Raw genomic sequence first — 21,468 nt, 5'->3', positions numbered from 1 at the left:
TTCCTCAGACATCTGACACTGTGGGGACCGGCTCAGCATATGCATGTAAATTACACAAAACCAGCGGTTTTATTATACGACCAAGTTAAAATACCACCTACTTAATTGCAGCCAGAGCTGACATTCAAAAATGCTGTCACGTTGCAAAGCCCGTTACTTCAAAACACAGGAAGCATCAACTACATCTGCCCGGGACCTTTAATGCAGGCCTGCGGCTCATCTCATTATGACAGTCTTTAATTACATGGTCCCATATTGTTTTTCACAGGGGCCCCCCGCTCCCACGGCCCGGGCTGAGAGCGCTCAGGGCCCGAGGAGCCGCTCTCTGTTTCCCGGAGCGGGCGCGGCCGGACCTGTTGGACGCGGCGGCTCCGACCCCCGGCCCGGCGGGAGCCCCGCACGCGCCGCTCCCGAGCCGCCCCCGCCGCCGGATTGGCTCTCTGCGCCCGTGACGTCATAGCGCCCCTCCGCCGCCGCCCGTGAGCCCCCCGCACCACTCTGACGTCACCGTCAGCCCACGGCCGGCGGGGGGGCGGGGCCCGCCGCTCCGTGCCCGCCTCTCGGCCCCGCCCCGCGGCTCGCAGCGGGACAGACCGGCCGGTGCCGCCCGCCGCCCCCAGTGCCGCCGCCGCCGCCAGGTAGGGCCGCGTTCCCGGCCGGGAGGGAGCGCAGCGCCGGGGCTCCCCGCCCGGAGGCGGGATGCGGCGCGGCCACCCGGGCCCGGAGGAGGATGCGGAGGACGGGGGGGGGTGGGGGCCACGGCGGGCGGGGGGCGCCGCTCCGCGGGGCGCGCAACAAGTGCGGCGGCAGCGCCGGCAGTGCGCGGAGCGAAAGGGGAGCTCGGCTCCCGGCGAGGAGCGGCAGGGCTGCGGCCGGGGACGGGGCCGGCACTGGCGGGCAGGCCGGCCGTGGAGGGAGGGGACGGGGCGGCGGAAGGGACGGGGCTCTCGCCGGGAGCGTCTTTTCCCCGGTGCAGTTTAGTCAAAAGCATGATGCAATCCCGCATTGCCATGGATACTGCATCCCGGGCGGCGGCGGCAGCGCCTTCCGCCGTGCGGGGCACGGAGTGGGGTGAAATAACAGGAGCAGGAAGGGAGGAGACCCCGCACCTCAGCCCCCATCCTTGGCCGCAGCTGCCTGCCCGGGGAGCTCCCGGAGGGCTGAGCGCTGCCACGGTTCCAGAAACTCTGATCCGTTTTTTTCCGCCGTGGCGGGTGTCTGGGGCGTGCGTCCCGCCAGCCCGGCCTCGCTGAGGCGGCTGCTGCCGGCCGGAGGAGCGGCCCGGCGGAGAGAGGCAGGGTGGCAGCGGAAGGGCTCGTCGGGCTCGGAAGGGAATGCTGTTACTACTTCTTCTTCTCTGAACTCTTGCCCAGCGCCCCTGACCGCCATACTGGTTTAGAACTGGAGCTGCTGGCACGGTAGTTCCCGGGTCTGTGTGGGACAGGGCAGACGCCGCGTTAAACCAGCGCCCTGGAGATGTGCAATGCTTCTGAAAGGGGCCGGCCCGTTTTGAAACCTAGATGTTTAAAGAGTACGTGCATTAGGAAATGATTAGAAAAGGAAGGGCAAACGACAGAAATGTGTCAGTGTGTCAGATGCCTGTGCAGGGACTTTCTTAAAAACTTTATGGCTTTGCTTTTATCTCTTCATCTCCTGGAAGCCCTCGGGCACCAGCAGCATTAGAAGTCGGCAGTGCCCGGGGTTATGTGAGGTATTGTCTTGGGCAATAGTGTTTTCTCCTTCCCTGACTGCGTTTGCTGCCTTTCTGCCCGCATTTCTTTGCCCTGATTCCCAGGGATGCAACATCTGAAGAACCCACTCCAGAGAGCTGTCCGGTATCAATCTGAACTGTGAGTCTGCAGACAAAAGGCCAGTTTTGCAGACCTGGGCAGGAATAGTAGCACCTTGGCTCGCTGAGCAAGGAGGGCTCCTGGCAGACGACAAGAGGCGTTCCTCCCTCCGGCAGCTGGGTGCACTGCGCGCTCCGTGTCCCAGCCGCGGCTGAACGGCAGTGCCCCGTACGGCTCATTTGTATTCTCAGTGCTTCGGATGATCTCTGATGCTGTGGGATTCAGTGCCATGGCAGAGTTCTCGTGGCTGTGACAGAAAACTCCAGCAAAGAGCTCGGCCCGCTCCTAGCGATGGCGGGGGAAAACAAGGCAGGGGCATGGCTGCAGTTGGGATGCTTCCCATCAGGAAGTCTCCAAAACCGCACTGTGCGAATGGAAACACGCTCTGCAGCTGAAACTAGAGGCGGACGAGCGTGCAGGCGTTTCCCGTGGCGGCACAGCCTTTCGCCGGAGTTTTGGGCCAGGTTGCTTCCAGGGTGAGGTTATCTCTGCCAGAGCAGCTCCCTCCAGGACCTGGCAGCTGCGGGCCTGCCGTAAACCGCCGGCTGAAATTATCGCCGGCGGCCGCGGTGGGTGGAGGGTTTGCGGCTGCGAAGTTTTTGTAGATGCGGGCTAATGGTGCTGCTCCATCAGTGTTAAGCTGCTAGCGTAGAGGGAGGGGATTTTTTTGGTTTAAATAAGAACTTCCGAATAACGCTGAGGAGTTTTGCGATGTATTTCACTCTTAAGCGCTTCCTGCTCCTTCGGTGCAGTCACAGCCGGAGATTTTCCTCTGCTGTTCAAATACTCCATAGCTAGAGATAAGTACTGGTGCAGACTCACCGCTGCTAACAGCAGCTGAAGCTCTGTCGGGGAGAGTCAGCCTGTGGCACACGTGATCGTCTGATGCTGTTTAGCAGTAAAAGCTGGAGTTTTTTATGTAAGTATTCATGTATTTGTGGTGCACTCGACATAGTCTGCTTTCAAAGCACCAAGTAGCCAACACAGGTACTCTGCCTTGGGGTAGCTGTGCTTGCACACAGAGGGAGGATTTCACCTGAAACTTGCGGTATTTGGAGATAGCTGGGGTGGAGATCTCTTCCCAGCATTGTGTGAATTTAGGAGCAAATGAAAAGGACCACAGCGCGGTTTTCTGAAGTTAAGAGTGGATTTGCCCTCACGGATGCTGTTGCCGGCTGACATTAGTCAAGAGCACTAAAAGACATGCCAGAATTATGCTTGATACTACTGCATTTTGTACAAGGCATATATTACATGTATAATGTGTGCTGGAAGCTCTTCTTTGTATTTTTTATTCATAAGTAGCTAAGTTAATCATGTGTTCTAACCTAAGTCTCCTGTATTTTAGCATTCAAATGCAACCAGGGAGAGCAGCAGTGAAATGAATATGCAGTGTGGCTTTGTCTTGCAAGCTGGCAAAGGATCTGGCTAGTGCTTCATGCTGCTTTTTAAAAAACAGCTGCACTTTGTGAGTTATTGCCTTTTACCTAGCAGCAGCTGATCAGATGGACTATCTTTGATTAAAACTCATGCATATTTGGTACTTAAATATAGCATCATTAATGGTATTTAGTTTATGTGCTGTCTGACCAGTCCCTGGCTTTACTTATTGCAGTATTTTTAGTAAGTTGATGTTGTTCTTAAATTTCTCAGCATGAATTCTTCTTGTTGCATTCTTTGTCTTCTTAGTACAGCCAGAATTGAAATAAAATATTTTGAATTCTCTGGCCTAATCTCATCTTTCCCTGCTGACTTTCATTTTGTGTTGTTTATAAGAGGAATTAACTTAGAGAAGATAAGTTAACAGAACAAAAAAAAAAAGTAAATTTGAAATAGTACTGTAGATCAATCACACCTGTGGACAGTTTCTTCAATTGTGCTTTCTTTTGCAACTTGCTAGGAGCAGGCTTTTGGAAATATGTTTGAAGATTCAGATTTTTGGGAATGATGGTGGAACTGACAATATTTTAGGATTTCAGGCTGACCTGGTGCTCAAGTCCAGCAGCCACAGATGGAGAGCCCAATGCTGAGCGTGGTCCAGAGCTGCCCCTTGGGAAGCATGTTCCTTGTAAGTGACATTCAGCTGGTAATGGGTTAAATGCTCTCAAGTACTGAGCTGACCTCATTCCTTTACCTTCCTCATTTTTGGGGCAGTAAACTTTGCAACATCAAAAGCTTCTGTTTCTGCTGAGCTCAGAAAAAAAAGACACCCAGATGAAGCACAAGGTTAAAATACTTGTCTTTTGCCTTCTTCTGGTCGTCTGAGCAATGCTCACTCGGTGGCAGACAAAGCGAATCTCCCAGTTAATGCTGTCTGTATCCCACCTGAGTAAAATTTTTGGGAGCGAGACAGCAGATGTCTGCACTGTTAAAACAGTGTCGTGCCTCTGTGTACTATTGTCCCCTCTGGCCCTCTTGGAGCTAGTGCTAAAAGGAGGTTACCAGTGAGTGCTCATTGTCACTGCTGCCTGCCCAACAGGCAGGGTGGGAGGGTGTGGTGGTGTGGAGCAGTGACTGGATGGAAAGGTGGGCTCAGGGCCATGTCAGGTGTCACCCTGCTACCCACATGGTAGGTGACTTAGTTCTCTGGGTCTGGGTTCCCACCACAGCAGCAGGAAGCCAGAGCACCTCTACTGTGCAGAGTTGTTCCCTGTGACAACTCATGCCAGGAAGGCTCTTTTGGACTGAGAAAGCCCTTTGGAGCAAATGTGCTCTTGGAGGCGCGTTTGGTTTTTTTTATTCCAGACATGGAGGTTTTGTTCTCTGACTTCGAACAAAAAGAGACAGGGGTGCTATTTCATCACTGAAGAGCAGAGCCACAAATACCTCTACCTATTCTTTCTTGGCATGTTGTTTTACTCCCAGGAGTGGCATGCTGTCTTAAGATGGATCACAAGCAAAATGTCTCTTCACATCTACAAAAGCTCCACTTAGATTTGGCAGCTCTTCCTTTAGGGTGTGAAGGCATGTATAGGTAATTATGCTGTTTACTATAACCTCCCCTGCATAACTGAACAACTCATTCATTTTGACATCTTAATGTCAGTCTTCTTTTGTTACCTTCTGTTGTTACCATGTCCTGAATTAATTGTGTGGGGGTGAGATCTATAAAACTGTTTAGACATAGGAATACTATGGGGGCTGTTGGCCTCAGCTCTTGCAGTAATGCTTTTGTTTTCCTGTTTTTACAGTGTACAAAACTACATTCTTCCAGGCCGCAGCATAAGCTTTTCAAAGCTGTTTTGCTACATAATAGATTGAAGAAGTTGATGCTTTCTGCATGACAGAGAACACTTCTCCATGTGCATCCAGACACTTCACAAAACTGACAATAATCCTTGTAATGTAGTTGCTAATTTGTTTTGTGATTCTTAAATGTGTTAAAAATGCAGAATATTCCTGCAGTTTGTGCATACTAGCATTGAAAATGCTTTTTCCCTTAAATGGAAGAACACACAAGGACAAATGAAAAGGATAGTCAATTAATTACATAGATGTTGGTCTGTTTAAAAACTTATTTCCAGGTCAGATTGCTTTGCTATGACCTTTCCTAAGGCTGTTTAAATTTGGTATTGCAGCAATACGGTTAAGAGGGCATTGCTTAGGCTAATATCCCTGCAGTTCCTAAGTGCTGATCGGTAAAAGTGATTTTTATCTGGGTTTCTGAGGCCACTGAAACCTGTCCCCATCATCTGACAGAACAGCAGTTAGATGTTTGTTTAACAAACAGTGACATGAATTGATTTCTTTGATTGACAAATCACATAAATGCTACCTTCAATCTTATTATGGAAATAACTTGTAGAGTTGCTGTTGACTGTGTATGCATTGGGTCTCCTTATATCTATGTAATGAAATCAATCTCCTGAAATTTATTGCCTTGGTTTCTCTGTTTGTGTTTTGGCATTTAGAACACATTATCTTACAGGGCAAATAAGAGCACAAGAGCAAACTTGTCTGAAGTATGTGGTTGGTAAATGCTTTCCTGCTGTATTGGATGCAGTGGAGAATTATTTAATTTTCTTGGTGAAGTAGTTGACTTGTGTGAAACAGGAATAAACCTCCTTACCAGGTGCAGAGATTTTACAAAAAATGCGTGCTGCTAAGTGCAATTGCCGCTTCTCCATGAACAAATGAATCATGCTACTTATGATGAGCTCAGTGCCATGAGTTGAGTTGGCCTTGGCATCCCGTTGGATGGGTATTTTTCATGCCCTTATTAAAACTTTATTAACTGTAGAGGTTGTGCTTCATTAATCTTAACTTTGACCAGTGGCATACTGGGCATGTAAAAATATACAGACATTTCATGAACTTGTATTTAAGCTAAAGTTGTCTGTATTTAATTGACCTCTAAGTCAAAACTTTGTATCAAACATTTGCCTGCCAAGTGATATGCTTTGGGCAGTGACTAAATATGCTGAGTTGCCCTAATATTTACAGGAGATAAAACTTGGTTGTGTAATACAGCAAATGTGGAATAAACCTTTTTCCTGCATTTTCAAATTGTGCCCTGTGCTTTGATCCCTACATAACCGTCCTCTTGGAGACTCTGGGTCAGCAATTTGAACAAACCAACTGTTCCTCTTTTGTTATCGCTTGGAAGTGCTCCTCTCCCTCTTGACCTTGAGAAAACTGTTTCTTTTCTTGCCAGCTGTCTTTGCAGTGACTGGAGGGTAATTGCTTTCTTCCGATGTGCATGTTCAGGCTCTCTGCTGTAAAACATGTACTTGATTTCATAAAGGATGTAGTCTTGATTTAGATAACACTCCAGCTTTTCTGTATGCCAATGGGTGTTTTTGTTGGTGTCATCTTAAGGATGTTACCAGGGTTAGATATAAACTAACAAGTATTAATTTGCAGAACAATGTTGTTTACCTTATTAAACCAAATACACCTTATATGTTTAGGTAGTTAATTCGTAAGCAGGCAAATTGATGCCTTTTTTCTTTTTTTCCCCCCCTCACTTTACTTCTTGCTGTTAAAAGTTTGCTGGGAAGCATTTCAGGTTAAAGCAGTATTTCTGCTGTGCCCATGTGGACTAAAGAGCCCTTAGCAAAAATGCCTTGTTCCCTTAGACGCCATACAGTTAAGGTTTGGAGCAGACCACAACTTTGTGGAGGAGCAGCAGCTCCTCTGCTGAGTTAAAACCATGACACGTATAGTTAAGTAGAGATCTTGAAGCTCTTAGAAATGAGCAAAAGAAATCTACTCTTATATTTGCCACTACTGTATCATTGTCAACATAGTGGTCTGAACATAGAGGTCTAGTCCTTGAGCTGATCCTGGGTCCTCAGGTTTGGGTTCACTTGAGACAATGAAGACTTGGGAAGCTATAGGCCTTTATGCCTTAATCTATGTAGGCTTCCCTTTAGATGTGCTGTTTCTATGCATATAATTGAATCAGAAAGCTTCAGTTAGTCTTTTCCTGAAGGAATATTCCTGCTCTTGGGTTACTTTTAAAAATACTAGTGTTTTGAATCATCATTTTGAGAATCATCTCCTTGCCAAACAGTAGGGAGAACCTTTGACTTAAATAACAATAATTAAACCTTTAACCAGTTAGGAGGATGACATTCTTCAATGTTTAACATCGCCCTGCCCTTTAGAAAAAGAAACTTCAGAAACCTTCCTGCATGTTGAAGGTCAAATGTCATGTTACTTCGGGTGCATGGCCCGCGTGCTTGCCGGAAACCATCTGTGGGGTCAGTTCATTCACATGGCTGCTTGCATGCTTTTGAGGAAGGGCTTGTGTGGTAGTCGCAAGCCTTGCACACGAATCTGGATTTGGCTTTGAAGGACGCAGTGAAAGTTGTGCTTGCATTTTATGTACGTGCTTCTGTGGATTGCAGGGCAGCAGATGCCTATGGCAAGTGATTGTGGTTTGGTGGTTCATTTCTGTTTTACAGTACTGACATGGAGAGGTTGCTCTTAGCTGATTACAGACCCTGTGAACTGGTACAAATTCAGCTGGTTGTCCTAAATTAAGGTCATGCATTTATCACTTGCATCATACATTTATCCCACGATTCACTTGGTGTACAGTGACCTTTTGGCGTGTTGTTAAGGTTTGCATTAATCTTGTGAGCTTGACTTAGTGCATGCATAAAGCCTCATTAAAGGGGAAAATACCTGCATTTGTACAATACGGTGCAGAATGTTCTTATTTTATTAACGTATGTGATATGGTGACAGAAAGTAAGCTGCCAGTCCAGTAGGCCTGGTTACCTGTGGATTTTTTTCTCTGCCTCTGTCACATGCCTAAACAGAAAAGCCTCTTGCAAAAGATTTGGGCAGGTTTTTTTATTTTTTTTTTTTGAATTCTGACTTGTTTGGCACCCTGAAGGTGCAGCTGAGACCATGGTTGCCTCTGCAGCCTCATTTGCTCTGGCTGTAGAAGGAGTGGCTGGGTTTGCCAGCCACTAGATTCAACCATGGGCTGGGAAGTTTTGTGTGAATGTCTCCATCACCTGCAAGAGCTTGAAACACAGTGTAAGGACTAGAGGAGAGCACAAGTACAAGGGAACACCAGCAATACATAGGGTGGCAGATCCTTACATAGAGTTTGAGAGAGATTGCACTGAGCAAGTCAGTAAGGGGTACTGCATTTGTTTGTTCAGTTAAAAATGAGGAATAAAATAATAGTAATACAGGTAATCACAGAAGGCCACTGTGTTTCAGTTTGATCATTGCTCTGCTAATGAATGAGTTGTTGCTGCTGCCTCTACTTGCTTATAGGTAAAAATTGTGCATGGCTGTAAGCCGTTTTTAGAGTTGATGGTGTCAGACCACTTGTCATGTGAGTTTAAATAGTAGTAGCTCTGTGTCCTAGTTTCATCTGGAATAGAGTTAATTTTCTTCTTAGCTGGTACAGTGATGTATTTTGGGTTTAGTATGAGAATAGTGTTGATAACACACTGATGTTTTAATTGTTGCTGAACAGGGTGTACTCTAAATCAAGGACTTTTCAGTGTTCCATGCTCTGCCAGTGAGCAGGTGCATAAGAAGCTGGGAGGAAGCACAATTAGGACAGCTGATCCAAACTGGCCAAAGGGATATTCCTTACTGCAGAATATCATGGTCAGTGTATAAACTGAGGGGAGTTGGCTGGGAAGCTCCAACTGCCGTTCAGGGATGGGCTGGGCATTGGTCAGTGAGTGGCGAGCAATTCTACTGTGCATCACTTGTGTTTCTTGGATTTTATTCCTCCTTCTCTCTTTTTGTTATTTGTGTTTTCATTATTATTATTGTTGTTATTGTAATTGTTAATTTTAGTTCATTTATTAAACTATTCTTATCTTAACCCACAGGCTTTACCTTTTTCCAGTTCTCTCCCCTGTTCCTCAGAGGGGTGAGCAAGCAGCTGTGGGGTGTTAGTTGCCAGCTGGAGTCAAATCATGACACTCTGTGGTCCTCTGGTTTTGCAGCTGTCATTAGGTTCCCAAGTAATTCTCCATAGGCCGTACCCACCCGATCCTCCACTTTTACGTGACAGGTTCCCGGAACCTCTAACTTCTCTACCCTTTTCTTAGCCCTTTCAAAACCATCATCTTCTCCCTTTGAAGCACACAAAAGCAGGCTGCAAGTCTGGTCATGCCTTGCAGAATAAAAATAATATCCTTTGGTACTTCTTTGTATTGATTTCTTGTTCTATCACCACTGCTAAGTGGTTGCATTATAGTGCAGGAAGGGACTGCTAATGTTGTTTTCAAATGTTTTTCTCTCATTTTTTAAAGTCTGTCTTAATTGGCTCATACTTTCTAAATTCAGTGCTGGGCTTGTTTAGATCAGAGACTCAGATCTAAACTCTAGTTGAACAATTGCAGAGCTATGATGAATTTCCAGTTGTGCAGACTGGATGCTTCTTGGTTTCACAAAACACGTCAGGCTCAAACGATGCATCAGCTCAGGTATCAGTTGCATATAGCACAGTGCAGTTTTCTAAGCATTTGTGGGATTGACTTTGTGTCTTAAAATATGCATTTAGGAAGCTGTTAAAATACAGTTTTGCATCCTGAAGGATGAGAAACAGATATTTCTCTGTGAGAACACAGTAGTGTTGCCAGTTTTTAACTGCGCTTTACAGTGTATGAAAAACCATCGTCTTGGATGTGTTTTATATACATCCTTTAGTGTTGTGTTGCCTTCAAAGGAGAGATGCATGGCCTTGGGAGGAGATGACCATCTTTGAACCTGCAGTGACTGTGAGTGGCCAACTGCATGTGTGAAGAAGCCTAGCAGAGAAGTTACGTAGTTTTCCACCCCTCTTCTTACTTCATTTTTTGTTGCTGCACCTTTTCACACTTCCATATTTCTGTCTGTATCTATTTTTCAGTCTTTGTTTTTTAAAACCTTACTCACCCAACACCATGAAAGGTTGTTTTGCAGAACAGAGGAGCAGGGCTGGATTTTGCACTGAACTGATGGAGAAGCTCTAGTCTGCCATTGGTGGTTGAGACACGTCCTCCCTTACAGCATCATTGCTCTTCTAAGATCCTTACCAAATTCCTACCTAAGCTGTCAGTCATTAGTGTGAGAGTAGAATATTAACAAAGTCTGATTTTTTGGTGGTTTTTTGGTTTTTTCCCTACCCTTATTCCTCCACCACATACCAGTTCCAGTGTGGGAATATGAACTTGAGCATTTAACTCCCTGGTCAAGAATAACAGGTCTGTTTAATTGAAGAGTCCTTTTGCTGCTGTTTGGTTTAGAGATGACACATCTATGTGGAGGGCTTGTATTACACAGAGATAAAAACATTGTGGAAAAATAACCTGCAACTACAGGAATGGTGTTTTGATACTTGAAAAATTGGTTAATGAAAGAGTTTTTTGCATAAAAGCATGTTTTGCTTTTAGCATACAGTAAAAATAGAGGTGTGTTGGTGGTGAGATTCCAGAGGGGAAGACTTTCAGAGAGCTGCTGACATGAATAAGCAATTTAATTGCCTGAAGCATTATTCTGTATCCTATACAGTCTGTACGAAACATGTATGAAATAGGTACACTCAGAATGTACAGGGTTTACCTGCTGAGCAACTTTGAATGTGTTGACATTTTTATAATTAATGTGCAGAGTCTTAATATAGAGGCTGAAGAGGATGTCTTTTGCCCAGAGTTTAAAGAGTTTCTTTAAAAGCGTTGCTGATGAAACAGCACTTAACTCTGTCCTTTCACTCCTGGTAGAATATGAGCATTTATAAAATACACTGTAAGTTAGGTTTTCACTTTGCTGCAGTCAGCATTGTTTCCTATGTGTAAATCACTAAGTGCATAGCAATGTGTTTTTGTCATATAATGAATTTAATAATAAGCTTTGGACATCAAGTAAAAAATATTTGGTGTTATCAGAAAATCAAACTTCCCATTGAAATTTAGTCTTGGACTACTGTGTTCAAGATGTGTCTCAAATCACTAGTAAGGTTGCTGTTTGTTTTTTCTTACAGTATAACATACAAGACTGAAAATTAAAGGAGATTTTTTCCCTCTGTCCTCATGGCCCTCAGCTGCAGCCAGCCAGGGTATAGCAAGAGGTTTTGGTCATATTCACTGTCTGTCTTTCTATTTCAATCCTTTTCTGTGTATTTATTTCCATTAGCTCTGTTTCTTTTGGAATACTTTTCCTGTGTTTAGATTGAAGAATAGTTGTCTTTTCTTGAAAGAAACGTGTAGTTGGTTCTTCATGTGTTTGGTCTCTCAATAGTTAACATTTTCCCCGTTCCCCTATCTGACCTGCCTTGAGACCATCCTTAGTTCTGCAGTTTTCAAGACAGAAACAGGGTAATGCATCCTAAAATCTGCCTCTTTCATAGTTTAAACATGTCAAGGTTGCGTTTTTTGTTGTTGTTTGCTTTTTGCAGTGCAATAATCTGTCAGTTCATGCTGCTACAATTATATTTAAGAAATCTTGTAGGTTAGCTCTGCATGACATATCCTGTCTGACCTTTTGTTATTTCGTGCTTTCTCTTTTCTGCAGTTTTTGTACTTTTCACTAGAACCATTCTTATATGTAAAATGATGATTGTGCAATGCATTTTATTTTGGCCTCCTCTTAATAGTATTTTAGAGTTCTGCATTAGACATACTACATCTTCCATTTTGTCCATCTGTTTCATTTACCTTTCTTTTTGATGTGGTTCCTTGCTGGGTGCAGTGTGATGGCTTTGCTCAGCTTCAGCCACATGAGACCTGTTCATCACCCACATGTCCACATTGTGCTACTGCTTCTGCTGCAGTAAATCAGCAGCGCGATGGACCCGGCTGAAAGCTGATCTTGCTTGATTGGCTTCTTTGGGGCTACCTCGGTTTTTCCAGGTTCCTTCCACCCAGGCGGGGTGGAGAATAGGGAAGGAAAGAAAGCAGCCTTGCAGCAGTGTCAAAACTGTTGCTGTCTGTTCCTCTTTGCTGCACATGCCCTGGGTATGGCTATATAAATAGTTATATGGTTGTATAGTGGACCAGGCTGAATAGAGAAATTGGAGCCTGAGGGTTGCTGGTAGGCATGGGCTGGCACCACAACTGGATGGATGGAGATGCTTATCTTTAGGAATGAGTAAGTTGCTGAAGATGTTGTTTAAGAGACTTCGGACACACAGTGAGGCAGAGGAGGCACGTCTGGTGCCCCCTTTTCCAGGGGACTGCTGCCCTGCTGAGAGTGGGGTAGCTGCAGGGTTGGTAAAGAAACCTGTTGCCTGTTGTTTGGGTGGATATTGCTTTGTCCCTGTATTTAAAGCAGATATATTACATTAAGTTACAGTACTAACCCTGCCGTTGCTCCAGTGCTTGTGAAAGTATGAAGCAAATGTAGCAAAACCTTCTGCATCTTGGTGCTGGAGCTGGGGCTTCAGTTTAGCTGTGTTCTTCCTTGGAACAGATTTTAATGGCAGCAGGGTTCTCACTGCACCAAGAATTTGATACCTCTTATTGAAAGAAAAGTGTGGCAAAACTTTGGAGGAAAGGGACTTATTTTCCTGGAATTCACTGCCTGACTTCTGCAGGTAGCTGAAGCTTTTATGTTACAAGTTTGCAGAAAACAGCTTGGAAGTTGCCAGATACGTGGAGTTTTTTCCCTCCAGTAGTCTATTTAAAGTTCATAGAAAGAGTCAGTGATAAGATCACACGCAGCTGTACCATTACAGAATTTCCTTGTAATTGGTTGTCTGGTCTTTCTACCCTTAAAACAAATAATAAAATACAAGAAACCACACTACTTACCTCCTGGAGCAGGGTCTTTTGATGAAGTAACATTTTGGAAAGTGCTGCCAAAATCAAACAAAGGAAATGTGCAGGTACAAGTGTTTTCTAACTACTCCAGGAGTCAATCATCTTTCAGGGGCCTTTGTTACAGCAATGATTTGGTACCACAAAACTTTCTGATTCTCAGGAAAAGTTGGTTTGACGTGGGTCTGGTGCAGGCAAGGATGTTCAGCTCCTCAGGATTCATCAGGCTTTTCAGCCCTGAGTTCTGTTACAGAAATGCCATCAGCTGGCTGCCTGGTTTTGGCAGTAATAACAATTTGCAGATGTGTGAAGTGTTGCACAAGAAGGGAAAGGTGTGGGAGAATGATCTGACAAATGCATCTGTAAGAAGTCTCCTGTCTCCTTGTTTTCTGTCCCTATGCCAGGACATGTCGTCTTCACTTTCAGTACTCCTTGTGAATCCTAGGCAGGAACAAGGTCAAAAACTTGTTTTATATAGTGTTAGCACCTTTATCCTTTAGAAAAGCAGATCTTAAAGGTAGTTGATTTTCAGAATAATGAGCCTAATTATTTTTGCACTGTTTGAAGGCAGGGGGTTTAACAGGGCACGTAGTGGTTAGGATTCTGTCCTGAGCAGCACAATGCCATGGCATAACACTTGTACCTAAAGTAATGTTTTTTCTTCTTTTAATTCTAAGAATGGTGGGAAAAGGAAAAATTTTTGGTACCTTCTTCTGTTTAAAGCTAGCCATCATTCATACTTGCCTGACCTCTGTTAGGACTGTTTACTTATGTATGATGGTACAGTCTGGCATGATGTTTAGCATCTTAAAATGAAGGTACCAAGTATTGGTACAGCTGCAGCCACACAGGGTCTCGCAGGAGTACAGCATGAACATAGGAAAGTTTTGAGATTGACTTCTAGCATGGCTGACTGTATAATGAAATGGCAGCAAGGCAAGCACTGGGGTGCATTTACAGTGCCAGTATGCATCCTTTCTTCCTTAGGTAAAAGTATAGAAATTCACTTGTATTGAAGAATGTAACTAATACAGTGTATTGCATGTAATTTTATATGCTAGGGCTCATCAGAGAATTTCACTTCTTCCACAGCACTCCAGGTACTACCCCACAAGCACTGGAAATAGAGTAAGCACACAAATAAATACTTAACATACTGTAACTTGCCTAAGGGTGACTTGTTTGTGTGCTTTTTCAGTGTGATCTGGTTTCTTAAACACAAATGGTCCTCCAAAAGATGTCAGTTACCCACCCGAACACAGGGGTCGTAGTTTCACATCTTAGCAGGGCATCTTAATTCAGGTTTTATGTGCACTCTTATCCCTGTACAAGTCAGATTTGCATGGTATAGCATTACCTTTGTGACTGTCACGCTCAGCTTTCATGGTCTTCTAATTCCTCCACTTTTTATTGGATTGCTGTATCTACTCAGCATGTGAACCTGAGATAACCTTTATATAGCTAAACCTTGTTTACAGGATAGCTGCACACAGCCATTTTTTGCTTTGTACAGTGTGTCACATGTGCAGGAGAATTTTAAGTACTTTTATAGATTAGATGGCAAACTTTCATGTGTCAAGCTACTAAATGCAAAGAAAGTAACCAAGAATTATATATCTCCATAGTTTGAGTTTTATTCTTGAGATGTCCCTAGGTTCAGAGCTTGGTGCCAGCAGTATTTTGGCAGGAGGAGGGGGCAGGTAGGTGACAAATGTTCTCAGTGCTCAGATTTGGTGCTGCAGCTGCAGGGTGTTGGAGGAAATGAGGGTTCATGTGGAGGGACAGTCCCACTTGTCACTCATTTTTTTTTCTATTTCTTGCTTTTTAAATTTTATGGTGCCATTATGAGACATGGGCATTTAAAGAAAAGGTAAATTGAAGCTTACTGTCTGGAAGGTATACAGTGCTCTTGAAAGTAATGGTCCTGCAAGGCTGGGCTTCTCCATCCTTGGTCCTGCTGGCTGTAGTCTCACTGGCTCTGTTAGAAAATGCAGGGTTTTGACCAAGAAGGCTCATTAAAATAGGCTTTGGGGACTGTGACTTTATTTTTCTCCTGTGGAAGCATAAAGTTGATCTGAGTGAAGTACGCAGAGATTACAGGAATCCCACTATTAAATTAGAGAAAAAAATTTCAGACTTTCTTGCAGGTGACTTTTGAATAAAAGAAACGAGACCAGAAATGAAAGGTAAAGTCTTTATGGCCCTCTGGACTTAGCTTTTTTCCCTTCATCTTCTCAACTCCCTTTAGTTTCCCAGGCCTCCTGAGGCTAATTTTCCATTGTGAGCTGCAGTCACAGAATAAGCTGAGGTGAAACGGACCCACAAGGATAATCAAGTCCAGTTCCTGGCACTGCACAGCACCATCCCCAAGAGTCACAGCATGTGCCTGAGAGCATTGTCCAAACCCTTTGTGAGCTCTGTCAGGCTTGGTGCTGTGACCACTGCCCTGGGGAGCCTGTTCCAGTGCCCAGCCACCCTCTGGGTGAAGAACCTTTGTCTAATATCCAACCTAAACCTCCCCTGACACAGATTCAGGCCATTCCCTCGGGTCCTGTCAGTGTTCACCACAGAGAAGAGATCAGTGTCTGCCCCTCCTCTTCCCCTCACAAGGAAGCTGTAACTGCAGTGGGGTCTCCCCTCAGTCTCCTCCAGGCTGAACAGCCCAAGTGACCTCAGCCACTCCTCATACGGCTTCCCCTCAAGGCCCTTTACCATCTTTGTTGCCCTCCTTTGGACACTCTCTAATAGTTAAAATATCTTTTTTATGTTGTGGTGCCCAAAACACCCCCCAGGACTCGAGGTGAGGCTGCCCCAGTGCAGAGCAGAGCGGGACAATCCCCTCCCTTGCCTGGCTGGCGATGCTGTGCCTGATGCCCTCCTGGCTGCCAGGGCACTGCTGACTCATGTTCAACTTGCTGTTGTCCAGGACCCCCAAAGTTTTGCAAAAAAGCACAGCTTTTGTAAAAAGATGGAACTTCAGATTCAAAGAGTAGCTGTTAATAAACTGCCATAGTGCTTGGGGAGGGGGGCTTTAGAGCAATGCTATCTAGCAAACGCTGTGCTTTGACTTTCCTTACAAAAAGTCAACCTGTTGCTCTGGTGCCATGTACATATTCTCCCTGTTTCCGTCTAACCTAGTTTGCTACAGATACTCTCTTCTGTTTCAGTTAAAAAAAAAAAAAAAGCAGTTCTTAAACCCTAGCCAGAAGCTCTCTGCAGTGTCATTGCTGTATATTACAATTACAGCAGTTGAAATAAACCTGTGTGCTTTGCCTTTTCTTCCTCCACATTTTATTTTTGTAAATACTCCTGCAGTTTTGACTGTATTTCTCTCACAGCACCAGGCTGTAAGCTAGCAGCGGTGAGGAGGTTTCAGTATCGCAGTGCTGGTGTATGGGCAGTGTTCAGGCTCAGGATATACCCCCTGGAACACTTTATTCCAGGAAAGTGCATGCTCTTGTGAAAACTGTGGTGCTGATTGATGCCAGATTGGCTGCTGCTAAGGGGGCTTTGCAGCTTTGTTTGTAGATGGATGCTGAATGCATCCTTCTGGCATGGAGAGGCAGTCATGACCCATTTTCCTCTGATTCTTAGTACTTCCATGGGTGTGTTTGTGTGCTTGCTTCCAACTTGCTCTTCCTGCTTGGCCATCACCCTTGGTGTCTTCCCTCTGCCTGAAGTCATCCCATGCCATATCAAGAGCTGTTGAGTGCAAGGGGATGAATTTTGTGTGAATGTCCTAATCCTAGGACAGTCAGATCCTAATTTAAGCTAGTTTAGATCTGCTGAAGGTGTGAATAAAATTGCAAGGACGTATTATTTCTCTTGCCTATCTGAAGATCATTAGATTCTGGTTTAATGAGGTATTGTGTACTGAATGCAGTTAGTTATTCTGTTTTGCAGTATCCTTTCTTGTATTTATTTCTGTTCTGTAAAATATTTTAATTACCACATCCCTGTTTATGTACTAAGTTAACCCTTACTGAAGGACTTGAGGGAATGGAATGACAGGAGTAGTAGTGTTATGAAATTACCCCCCTATATATGCCCCTGGCTGAAATCTTCCTTTACCCCATGCATTTCCAAGTGGTTTGAAATCCCACTGAGGTTAAACTGTTTGAAACTAGCTTCTCTCCTTTGACCCACATTTGTTACGCTTCCCTGAATTTTATACAAATTATTTATTTCTAAACTTCCTTACCCTGGTGCTGCTGGTGAGTGTGAAAGCTCAGCACTGTGGGTCCTGATGTGTCAGCAGCAAGCTGGAGGGTTTGCTGCTGATGCAAGGGGGCCAAAAATCTGCATCACTTTGCTAAAGATAGAGATGCAAAATAAAGTTTAAAAATAGCTTCTTGTATTTTAACAAAATTCAAGTGCAAAATCTGCAGCATTCGTGCTTCACCTGGTTTCCCATAAATCAGATCAATACGGACTACAGTTTATTCTGAAGTCCTTTTTATTGCTAACATTAAGCATGCTTGGGATCTAGGAGGGTATTCAGAAAGGGAAAAAAAGGGTAATCTGGAGTTGGCAGGAAGTTGAAAGGCAAAGGGAACACATTCAAGGGGCCGTTACGGCTTTGGAATAGAAAGGAGAAACTGGGCAGCTTTGGCAAACGGACAGAAAACAGTTGACAGCTTTGGTTATCAGTGCTGTCTTCCAGTTCTCCAGCAGCTGAGTGTTTTCAATTCCAGTACATCTACAAAAGCAAACAGCAGTGTAATCATTGGGGTTTTGGAGAAGGGATAGTTTGTACTTTTGGAGGAGGAAAAAGAGGAGTCACCTCTGCAGTGGCAGGGACTGGGAAACATTACTTTAAAAGAAAGCACAAATCAAGATTTCCAAAAGCAAGTGGCTAAAATTAGGCTTTGAAGTCCTAATTTAAGAACAGAGAAAGTGGCTGTTTTCCAAAAAGGCTGAGCAGCCAGGCCTGACAGCACATTTCTTTCAGAAGCCAGAACAATTATTTAGATGCCTATTTTGGGGGTTTTTTTGGAACTCAAGTTCAGGCACTTAGCTGTGAAAACTGGGATCTGTTTCAGGGAGTTGTTGAGCAGCAGGGTGAGAGCTGGAGGATCCTTCTGAAAGGGAGCAGGCTCCCAGTTCTTTGAGCTTTCAGCTTAAAATGTTTTTTTGCTGCTGTTTGATTTGCTTAAAAAGGGTGTCATGGGACAGAAAGCAAACCTTTATATTTTTGTTCATCATCTTTACACCTGGAAAGTTACTCCAAGAAGAAACTCAAGAAACACCATCAAAATGGGGTCAAGAATTCTTAAATTACTTCATAGCATAAACCATCCAGAATGTGTTTTCTGTGGAAAGTGTAGGAGAGAATTTCCCTTGAAGGGCAGGAGCTGGTTGAAATCCTCCAGTATGTAGTAGTTATGTGCATTAGAAGAGCAGGTTGTCAGAAAGTAGTTATGTGCATTAGAAGAGCAGGTTGTCAATGCTGGTAGCCTGTATGAAACACTTTCTATAAGTAAATATTAAAAATATATACTACAAGAAAAGCATGTTTCTGTGTAGGCTTTGAACTGTATTTTTGATTGTCACACCAAGAAGCACCGGGGCCATCCATGCCTGGACTGAGTGGTAGGGCAGAGCTTCACATCTTCTGCCCAGATATTTGGGTGGCTTCTGAAACGTAGTGTTTGTCTCAGCTCATAGTGCCAGAAATGAACCGAGGATGCCAAATGGCCTGTGGATGTCCAGAAAAACCTGTCTGTCAAAATCCAAAGGATTATTGAAAAAAGTAATATTTTAATGACGTTGCTTGACCTTGTTGGGGCAAGGTGCAAGTTTACCCATTGTTATGTTTGTGTTGCAGAATTAAAGTCCAGTAATCTTGTTTGTTTAAAGCATCAGATAGGATTTTTTTCTGGATTAGATATTTGGACTTGAAGGAGTAAAATGTCTTCCAGGTTGTAAGCCTGAGTGCTTCCAGACTCTGATCCAACTTGCCCTGGTCAAGGGCCTTACTGCACTGGTAAAATTTGGTGTCAGAGAGGATAATTTTTTTCCATTGTAGAAAGGCAGGTTAGGAAAAAATAACTGGTGTATATAGAGGTACATGTTTTAAAAAGCATTGTCTGGCCTAATTGGGTCTTTTTTTTTTTTTTTCTGGCTGTAGGTACTGCATAAGGCTACAGATGTTGTTGGTCACTTCCTACAAGGCCTTTGACACAGTCCCCTACAACATTCTTCTCTCTAAATTGGAGATGTATGGATTTGATGGGTGGATTGTTCACTGGAAAAGGAATTGGTTGGATGATCACATCCAGAGGGTAGTGGTCAGCAGCTCAGAGTCCTGATGGACAAAGTGGTGTCCCATGGGGGTCCATACTGGGACCAGTACTGTTTAATGTCTCCATCAGTGACATGGAGAGGGGAATCGAGTGCACCCTCGGCAAGTTTGCCGACAACACCAAGCTGAGTGGTGTGGTTGACATCCCTGGAGTGCCATCCAAAGGGACCTGGACAGGCTCAAGAAGTGGGCCTTGGGAGCCTCATGAGGTTCAACAAGGCCAAGTATGCAGTCCCATACCTGGACTGGGGAAGTTCACAGTGTCAGTATGGCTGGGGGGATGAAGGGATTGAGAGCAACCCTGCTGGGAAGGACTTTGGGGTGCTGGTAGAGGAGTGCTGGCAATATGTGCTTGCAACCCAGAAAGCCAGTTGTATCCTGGGCTGCATCAAAAGCAGCATGGCCACCAGGATGAGGGAGGGGATTCTGCCCCTCCTCTCTGGTGAGACCCCATCTGGAGTGCTGCATCCAGCTCTGGGGTCCTCAGCACAGGAAAGACATGGACATATTAAAGTGGATCCAGAGTAGGTCAGAGGGCTGGAGCACCTCTCCCTATGGAGACAGGCTAAGAGAGCTGGGGCTGCTCAGCCTGGAGAAGGGAAGGCTCCAGGGAGATCTTATTGTGGCCTTCCAGTACCTAAAAGGGGCCTACAAGAGAAATGGGTACAAACTTTTTAATCGGGATTGTAGTGTTAGGACAGGGGGTAATGGTTTTGAACTAGAAGAAGGCAGATTTAGACTACATGTAAGGAAGAAGTTTTTTCAGTGAGGGCATTAGAACACTGGAACAGCTTTGTCATAGAGGTGGTAGACGCCCCATCCACAAAAACTTTCAAGGTTGGATAAGGCTCTGAGCAGCTTGGGTGGAAGATGGTGGGGGAGTTGGACTAGATAATCTTCAAAGGTCTTTTCCAAACCAAACCATTCCATGATTCTGTGAACAAGTGTGCCTTGCTGTGGGATGACTTGTAGGTAAAGGAGCATTGCTGCTAATCTGCTCGTGTATGCGGTCAGCTGCAGAATTTGCTTACCTTCAGTATTGGGAAATATGCCGATCTCAGTGTTTCAAATGGCCACTCGTTTAATTTTTCTGGGAGTCGATGTTTCTCTGAATTGGGAAACTATTCTAATGTAAAAAGAACCCTTGTAGTTGCTGCTGTTGAAGCAGTGTTTAATGTTGTGTGGCTGTTGGCAGGAGACTTGATGCATTTTCACATGACCCCCTCTGGAACAAAAGCAGATTGTTTCCTTCTGTTTTTCTGTTACACAAATGAGTTCCTTTTGAAAAAATTTCTTTTTCTGCAAATTGTGGAAATCGACACCAGGAATAGTTTTTCCTTTGCTGTGTCTTTTACAGTCTGCTGTCTGATAATGCTGGCACAAAAAGCTGCTTTGGGGTACCAGCCCAAAAAGGCTGAGACCTCTGCAGAAAGCCTCCTCCTCTTGGGGAATGAGTTTTTCTTCCAGTTTTATTGAGGGGTTCAACATGGACTTTCATTTCTTGCTGTCTTTGCTATAGCTAGGCAGAGTTTGTTTCTGGTTTCTTAGTTGTTTCATTTACATACATGCATTTTTGGTGTCTAGCAAATGTAGCAATGTATGTAGCAAGTCAGTTCTGGATTGAGCTTTTTTGTAAATTTTTGTATAACAAACCTTTGGTTTTGTACCGGCCTCTCCCATCTGAAGCCTTTGCCTGTGAAAAGGGTAGTTGAAGTCAGATGCAGGTTTTTGGCTGATGCAGTGCTGCATAACTAGACCAATCAGTACTGGATCAAAAGAGCAACAAATTGATTAAGTGGGAATCTCAAACAACAAAATGAATCCTCCACCAGGGACTGGGTTTTGTGGCAATATTTAATAGCTGACAAATTTAAAAAAAAAATGGGGTGACAAAAAAAAGGGTGCTTTCTCTAGATATTTTTTTTCTCCTTGTAATTATATACTCATTTCTCACAGCCTTCCTGTTGTTCGCACTTCTGGTGACACAAGTTATATTTCCTTATTCCTAGGACACCAGTGTGCCAGTGCTGTGGCCATTCACACAAGTGCTTGCAGTACCGTAGCTGGTGAGGTTTTATCCCAAAAATGCACTTTC

At 44.5% G+C, this 21,468-nt stretch overlaps 1 protein-coding gene across 2 annotated transcripts in view; it reads left to right on the top strand.

Moving 5' to 3' along the window:
• Positions 1-570: 570 nt before the first annotated feature.
• The window catches only part of ELOVL5 (ELOVL fatty acid elongase 5), a 39,597-nt gene continuing 18,699 nt past the window's right edge, over positions 571-21,468 (top strand). Inside the window, exon 1 of one of the 2 annotated variants that reach the window (XM_042016396.1) lies at positions 571-638. The gene's annotated coding sequence lies outside the window, so the exon portion shown is untranslated. Of the gene's footprint in view, positions 639-21,392; positions 21,440-21,468 lie in introns of those variants that run through there. The other variant, XM_042016397.1, reaches the window with a different exon arrangement.

The sequence above is a fragment of the Corvus kubaryi genome, unplaced genomic scaffold (assembly GCF_017639235.1).
Source record: "Corvus kubaryi isolate FWS band 111438036 unplaced genomic scaffold, C.kubaryi_AGA036_p1.0 split3-73, whole genome shotgun sequence".
Lineage (NCBI taxonomy): Eukaryota > Metazoa > Chordata > Aves > Passeriformes > Corvidae > Corvus > Corvus kubaryi.
This window is presented reverse-complemented; position numbering and strand designations above follow the sequence as displayed.